The sequence below is a fragment of the Pteropus vampyrus genome, unplaced genomic scaffold (assembly GCF_000151845.1).
Source record: "Pteropus vampyrus isolate Shadow unplaced genomic scaffold, Pvam_2.0 Scaffold42, whole genome shotgun sequence".
NCBI lineage: Eukaryota > Metazoa > Chordata > Mammalia > Chiroptera > Pteropodidae > Pteropus > Pteropus vampyrus.
The window spans coordinates 6,847,635-6,855,739 of NW_011888823.1; the positions used below are offsets into that span (position 1 = coordinate 6,847,635).

Sequence of the window (8,105 nt, forward strand, 5' to 3'; positions counted from 1 at the left end):
ACATGAATGAAGTTCAAAATATCATGCTGAATGGAAAAATTCAGACTAAAGAGAGTGTATACCGAATAACCCCATTTGTATATAGTTCTAAGAAATGCAAACTTGTGTGCAATGACAAAGCAGAACAGTGATTGCCTGGGATGGAATGGGGCAAAGAAGGGCTGGAGGGAAGAATTATAAAGGTACGCAAGAAAATTTTGGGAATGATGGATATGGGTGCTCTCTTTAGTAATAGTTTCACAGTTATATGTATGTCATAACGTCAAATTGTACACTAAAAATGTAGAGTTCATTTCATATCAGACTTCAATAGAGCTGTTTAAACAGATTAAAATATTCTTAAATGTGAATCTGACTTATAAAATGTTGATAGTTACCCTAATTTAAATCCAGAAAGAATACTTCACTTTAAAACAATCATTTACTCACTGTAGAGGAGTAAGGAAGAGTATGATGAATCGTAAATCTATTAGCAATACAGTTGACCCTTGAACAACATGGGCTGACCAGTGAGGGTCCATTTATATGCAGATTTTTTTCAATCAATATAGTTGGCCTTCCAATCTCCAAGATTTGCATCAGATGATTAGACTAACCACAGATTGAAAATAGTACTTTAGATCTATGGTTGGGAATCCCCAGATGCAGAGAACCAACAACGCGCATTTTATATATGGGTTTACTCTTCCTCACATTTAAATTAATTGGGCCTATATTTGAGACCTAGTCATCTGATAAACCTCCCAAAATATATGTAACTTAACTGATGTCATTAACAACAAATCTAGCTATTTTCCTCAAATTTTTAGTGACAATTATGAAAACTTTAGAAATAAAAGAAATTGTGAGCAAGTATTTATAAATGTGTGTGTATCTGGACATGTATGTTGGCAGACTAGAAGAGGCACTATTTTTGATGGGTTGAATAGCTTTTTAGTATATATCAGATGACGTTGCGTAGGGGGCTGATTACTTCACTCAGCTCAAGGACTGATGCGTTTACTGGGAGTTAAAATGGAATCCAGTATTTTTGTTGTTGTTGTTTGTTTGTTTTACCATCAACCTGCAGGAATTCTGGTTTGAAAGGCTCCTATGCTCTTCTGCACACTGTAGCTTTCCTCCTATCTTGCAGTCTGTCTCCGTTCTTAAAGAAATAATCAAATCAAAGCAGGCAGGACAAAGCAAACAAACACCGTGAACCCCACACCTTCAACACGATATCAGTCCCTAGTGCCCTACATCTTGCCTGTTTTAAATCCGAACATGGAAAGTTGGAGCGAAGCTGGCTTTCAAGATTCGTAAACAACTCTGCCAACTATTTTGTTATTTCACAACGTTGGAAACTAACTGAGCTTAGCCTTCCAGAAGGCAGGTGTGTTGCTTTATGGACCTTTCTGCAGAACCCATAAATGTGACAGGTGAAAGGAAGGGAGGACACAGGGTTAGCTGGTTATCTACCCTGACAAGCAGGAGCGTTTATGGCTGCTCTGTGCTATCACCTTGTACAAATGAAGCTCAGAGAAGCAAAATAAGTGTGCATGCAGGAACTTCTCAGTTCTCTCTTCTCAATTGAGGGATATCCAACCATAAATATGTTTCAAAGAAGGTTTAACATTTCTGATAGATAGATTTAAAGCAGCTCAGGGCTACATTTAAATATCAGAAGTGTTACTGTAAGGGCTTCCTGCCTCAGCCACAGCAATCCATGGAGAGTTCCCCGATTGCTATATGCCAGAATATATATTGATTAGCCAGTTTCCCTTGTACCTGTTTAATGCCACATTTCTGATTTCTTTTCCAGGTGCACAATTTAATTTCTAGAATTATTATCTCCTGCAATCAGTTTTTCTCCCTCTACCCCAATATCAAATCACATTTTCTTAATTTGCTTCATGTCTTTACACCAAACCCTGACAAATTCCATATTCAGTTAATGCTCATGGCTTCATAGCCCTGAAAAAGTCCAAGCCCTATTGTTAAATAAAATATATCATTAAGAATAATACTAGCTAAAGTATTATATTAATTTTGCACTAAAGTGATCCGTATGTTAACTAAGTAGTTATGTCAGCTCTTAAGAAACAAAAGCTTTAAGTGTTCATGGCAAGATTATGAAGCAGTAAAAGATCAAACTGGACTCAGTTTCCCTTGGCAATCAGCCTGTCTCTCCTAGATCACCTCGATGGGCCTTCCATCAATACATGCACCACTCGTCTTAGTGGTGAACTAAAGCAAGTGTAATTAAGAAAGACTTCTTCTGATAAGCACCTTCCTTTCTATCACAGATTACATCCTAGACTTTCCATATGGCAGCTCTTCTTTATGAAATAGAAGACTAATACTTTTCAAGGGAGAACTTAAAATAACTCAAAGAATCAAATTTATTGTTTAATTTCAGCTCTTCCAAAGGCAAAATATGGCTGTTTATTCATTCATTTATTTATTCAAAAACATATATTTGTACCTACAATGTGTTGTAGTTGGTAGGCATACAACAGTGAACAAAATAGAGAAGAATCTTTGCCTGCATGGAGTTTATACTGTGTAAAGAGGGGCGACAAACAACGGAATAAGCAAAATCTACACTATTCACTATTCGGGTGGCAGTAGGTATGATGGAGAACGAAAAAGCAAGGAACGGGAATCAAAAGTAGTGGTTTTGGGTGTTACCCCATAGCTCACAGAACCGTATGAGGATCAGAGTCCAGGGGCGGAGCAGTGCTCTGGTCATCCTGGGCTTCTGATGGGGTCTGAGATAAGCAGGGAGAAATTAGTCCTAAGTGTCTCAAGCCCAACAGTGAGGTTGAGGCTGTGACTGTCGGCTGAGGAAGTGTTAGGATCTTTTCAAGAACACTCAAAGTTCTGGGTCCTTTCCTTACCAATGATATGAAACGTAGAAGCCCAAGAGATTTGGTCTTAACTGTAAAGAAAGAGAATCTGGGAATTTGTACTTCAGGGATGAGTTAATTCGAGACTCTTGCTCCAGATCCTCTGAAGTTTCTGAGGAAGGTAAATTAATACCTTGCTTAAGGCCCTTTAGGCTCAAATGCTTTTGAAGACATTCAAATTCAATGAAGGTCAAGAAACACAATGTACATTGCAATTTTTTTTTTTTGTCTGACTGCACCAAGTTTATTTTTATTCGTGACAGGGAAAGGTGGCAGGGGCGGTGGAACACAGCTTGCTCCGGGCCTCCACATCTCTGAAAAGCCTGCGCTCTGCATGGCAATGCTGATGTGAAGTGAAGGAATGAGTATGGCATCCTCATGTGTCTGCACCAGAAAGGTTTGGATGAAACGAGACTCTCAGACTTACCTTGCACTTTCATCATCACCACTGACCCATTGGCCTTTAGGTGTCCCTGAGAGCTATGTGGACGTCTGGGATATATAAGGAAATGCTCACAGAAGGGGTCATTATAGACTGGTGATGCCACACTCCTGAGATCAAGCAATTGTGTCGCACCCTCAGGGAGGTTCTCCCATGGCCAATGACTTAAGCCTCTATTAGAGAGATGAAATTATTTCTAGTCCCTAAGTATTTCCCATATGTGAAGGAGGAAACAGAAAAAGTTCACATTTTTGCATGTGTTGGCTTTCCTTCATTTTCTGAAGGACCGGATGGCCCTGATAATTAAAAAGAGATGTGATTAGCAGGAAATGAATAAAGTGTTAATTTCTATTGTGTCAACATTATACAGTAATGTTTTTGAAATCTAATATGCTGGTGAATTAAGAGAAAATCCTGTTGGTTGAAGACAACATAAATATAAATATTTCCTTTCATATTTTGGAGGAAGCTCTGTGAAAGCAATAGAAAATTATTGTTGCGATTCATTAAAATAGCTATTTATAATTACTCTGTTTTGACATCTACTTTATACAAATATGATAATTCTGACCTTCAGTTATGGAGTCAATGAAATGCAGACTTTGAAACTGCCTTTCATAGGCTATGCTTTCATCATGAACTATTTTCAGGGGCTCGGTAGCAAATGGATATGTGCAATTGCCAGAAAATTTTTCATTTTCGGTGTGTTTGTTTTATGTCTGTGTTTCACTTGTTACTAATTGTCTACCTAAGAGGAAGTGAAAAAATATCAAATTAACATGAGAGACTGTATCCAGTATTCAAACTTAAAAGGCTGATTTTGCGAAATATCTTTATGAAAATGTAAATGGATATATCCAAGTGAATATTTTAGCAATTGTCTGAATAGATGCATAAAATGGGCAATGAGGTTTTCCAAATGCTTTATAAAAAATCTCATAATTAAGGAGTTGAAAGTCAAGTGGTCGAATTGTTAATTGGTTAGTTAATTTATGGAGTCAAATTGTAACAAGGATTTATAGTATAATTTCTAATAAGTGACATGTCACTGATTAATAAATTATGAAAATAGAAAAAGTTTTATATAAATCTTAAATAATTTTTTATTTTCTCTCTTAAATTATAATTTTAAGTCGCAAGGATAACATATGTTTATTGAAGGATATTTAGAAAGTATGGGTTAGCCAAGGGAAGAAAGTAAAAAAAATGATTCATTAGCCTACTGTTCAAAATACCATTAACATTTTGAAGTGTTTTCTTCCGGTCTTTTTCTATACATATGATATATGTTCTTTTTAATAAAAATAGGGTCACATATATAAATACATATTTATGATATGTATATATATGTATATAGGCTTTTTAGCCTACTAGTTTAATCTAATAATATACTCTGAACCTTATTGCTGAGTATTTAGGTTTCAAGGTTTCCAAGTTTTTGCTATTACAAACAACTCTGTAATAAATGTCTCTATAGGCACATCTTTATATACTTATCTGATTATTTCTTTTTGATCAGTTTCTAGAAGTGACATTGCTGGATCAAAGTTTCGTACATTTTTGTTGTCCTGCAGAAAGGATATATCAGTTTACATTCTCACCAGTAGTGCATAGGAATGCCTGTTGTATTTTACCTTTCCAAAATTAGACATTGTTTTCTTTTATTTTATATTTAATTTATAAAGAAATTTGTGGATGAAATTATATGTTACTTAATTTCCATTTTAATTTTTTCTTTCATAAATTCTTTGTTTGCTTTTATTTTTAGGATGACCAGTTCTATCCTGAGAATAAGTTAAAGTTCACGTTATTTAAAAAATAATTCCTTTATGTTTTCATTTTTTTAGATTTAGATCTTTAATCTAAGTGAAATTTATTTTTGAAAACTGAGTCAGATAGAAATGTAATTTCACTTAAAAATAATTAACCTTTGTAATATATTTTTAGAATAATTTTTTCATCAAATACTTGGATGTCACCTTAATTATATACTAAATTGTAATTAGTATATAATCAATATTGGTCATTTTCTAATTTTCTATTCTTTTTATCTGATTATTTTTGTTCTACTATCACACTGTTTAAAATTATTATCTTTGTATATTAATATATCTGATAGATTGAATTCCCCAAACTTCCAAGTGCATTTTTTTCATGTATTTAAATTTTCCAACATTTCTCAACTTACAAAAAAAATTACATCGCTTTTGAAAATTTGATAGAATTTCCATTTAATTTATCACTATTCTGAGACATAGCAACCTAACACATTTGAGTTTTCACAGTTAGAAATCTTTTATGTCTCTTTACTTCTTATTTTAAAAATAATTCTTTGTAAGGTTTTATAATTCTTAAACTACATAAATATGTCATCCAAAGATTAACACTTTTATTTATTTTAATGTTAATTTTTCCTTTAAAAAATAGCCTGTTGATGCCAAATAGATTTCTATTATACAATTTTGAGCCATGTGAAATTAAAATTTAAAAATGTATTATGAGATTAAAAAGATAAAAAGGGTAAGCAGAAGCTACTTACATTATAATTCAACAAAAATATTTGTTTAAAGAAAGAAATTAGGGTTTTTTATGACTATCAACTGATAGCACATTCAAAGAAAATTTAAATCTGTAATTATTTCTACAGATATTCTGCTCATTTTTCATTAAAAAGAAAACTGGAAGTACAACATAAAAAATCAGTAACATCACTCATTTGTCATTTCACACTTCTGTAATTGAGAATGCTGTTGCTGAAGTAAAAGATATATGCACTTTGATTTTGACATATATTGTCAAATTTCTTACCAATGTATACATGCACCAGCAATATGAAAGATTGCCTGTTTTAGCACAGTATCAACAACAAAGTGGGTTATTAAATTTTTGGATTTTTGCCAATCTGTAAGTATAAAAATGGTATAAAATTTTTATTTTTTTATAAGTGGTTTGAGCAATTTTTCATATATTTTAAGAAATTTTTTGTTTTGTTTTTCTTGTAACGACTTTTGAAGTTCTTTGCCCACTTTTAAAATACAGTAGTTGGTCATTTTTCTTATACATTTCTAAGAGCTCTTTATATATGAGAGAGATTAATCCTTTGGGGTTTAAGATTGATTTTCTCCCAGTTTTTAATTTGTTTACACTGATGTTTTGTTTTGCTATGTGGAGATTTTCACTTATTTGTAAAATCTAGATTGTAAATCTTCAAAATTATAAATCAAATTGTCCACGTTTTCTGCTTGTACTGTTCTGGAAAATAATTTATATTTAAGTCTTTGTTGAATTGAATTTTCTTATAAATTCTGATATAAGGTAGGAATTTTAAATTATTTTTCTCAGACAACTATCCATTTTGTCTTCTACAAATTATCTTTCTGACATTAATTTGAAATACTACTTTACCTATCATAGACTAAATTTTCAAATGTTGTTAGGTCTGTTTATAAACTTTCCATTATATTCCATTAATATCTCTGCACCACATACCAATGCCACAATTTTATTTTGATAACATGTATACATATACATTTATATAGAGAAGAAGATCTATACATACATTTGAACCCTATCTTACTAAATTCTCTTTATAGTAGTTTTTAGTCTATGTTCTTGGGTTTTCCAAGTATACAGTCATATCATATGCCAATGTGACAGTTTTATCTGCTTCTTTCCAATTTTTCTTCTCTGATTCTTTTTTGTTTCTAATTACATTAGCTAGTTCATATCTACCTGACATTTTAAATAATTGTGGGCATCATTGTCTTTTTCCTGACTATTGAGAATGCTTTTAGTATTTACTGATTAAGCATTATTCTCTCTTTTTGGCCTGAGGTAGATATAGTTTGCCATATAAAAATTATCTACTTAGTCTTACTTTATCAAGAGTTTTTGTCAATAGTTTTTGCTGATTTATGTCTAATGTCTTTATGTATGTAGAAAAATGATAATATGATTTTCTCTTCAATTTAGAAATAGAATAAATTGTATTAATAGAGTTCCTAATTTTGAACTATTTTTGTAAACTCCACTTGGTCAGGATGAATAATTATTTTAATGTACTGCTAGATTCTGTTTGCTAACACAAATATACAATCCCTTTCCCATGATCTCTAAAAAATCCAATATTTTTTCATAACTTTGATACCAAAATTCAGCTGGTATTAAAATGACCTGAGATGATGTGTGCCCCTATATTATTCACTCTCCTTACTCTAATTATCATATATTTTATTGCAGAAATGTTTATGTGATTGATTAAACAATACTGCCCTAGACTCACTGGAGATGTAATATATTATACAATATAAGAACCCCATTCCCTCTCTAATAACCACAAATCAAGGGTTTTAGATTGGGAATTTAGTATTTTAATTGTTCTTCATTACTAATTATAAATATCATTTTCCTCTACATTCTTTTTCTGAGTTTGTAATCTTTTGGTTTGTATCAATATTACACTCCAGGAAAAGAAAAATGAAAAGAAAATTTTGTCCTGTCTCTCCTCTGAAAGAGGTTACATAGCAATAGAATGATCTTTCCTTTAAAGGACTGATAGAGTCTATGGCCATGCCACCCTGAACAAGCTCAATCCCATCTGATCTCAGAAACTAAGCAGGGTCGGGCCTGGTTAGTACTCGGATGGAAGACCACCTAGGAAGACCAGGTGCTGCAGGTCTAAAAAATAAAAATAAAAAAAAATAAGGGATTGTAAGCTGACAAGGTCCTTGCAATCTGTGAGGTAAACCAAGGATTGCCTTGCCTAAAAATAATAG

The 8,105-nt window shown here is 32.6% G+C and overlaps 1 protein-coding gene and 1 pseudogene across 1 annotated transcript in view; one reads left to right on the forward strand and one right to left on the reverse strand.

The window, feature by feature from the left end:
* Positions 1–8,105, reverse strand: part of VWC2L (von Willebrand factor C domain containing protein 2 like) — a 160,533-nt gene that overhangs the window by 122,054 nt on the left and 30,374 nt on the right. The gene's annotated exons all lie outside the window — the stretch shown is intronic.
* LOC111738731 lies at positions 7,890–8,008 on the forward strand (annotated as a pseudogene).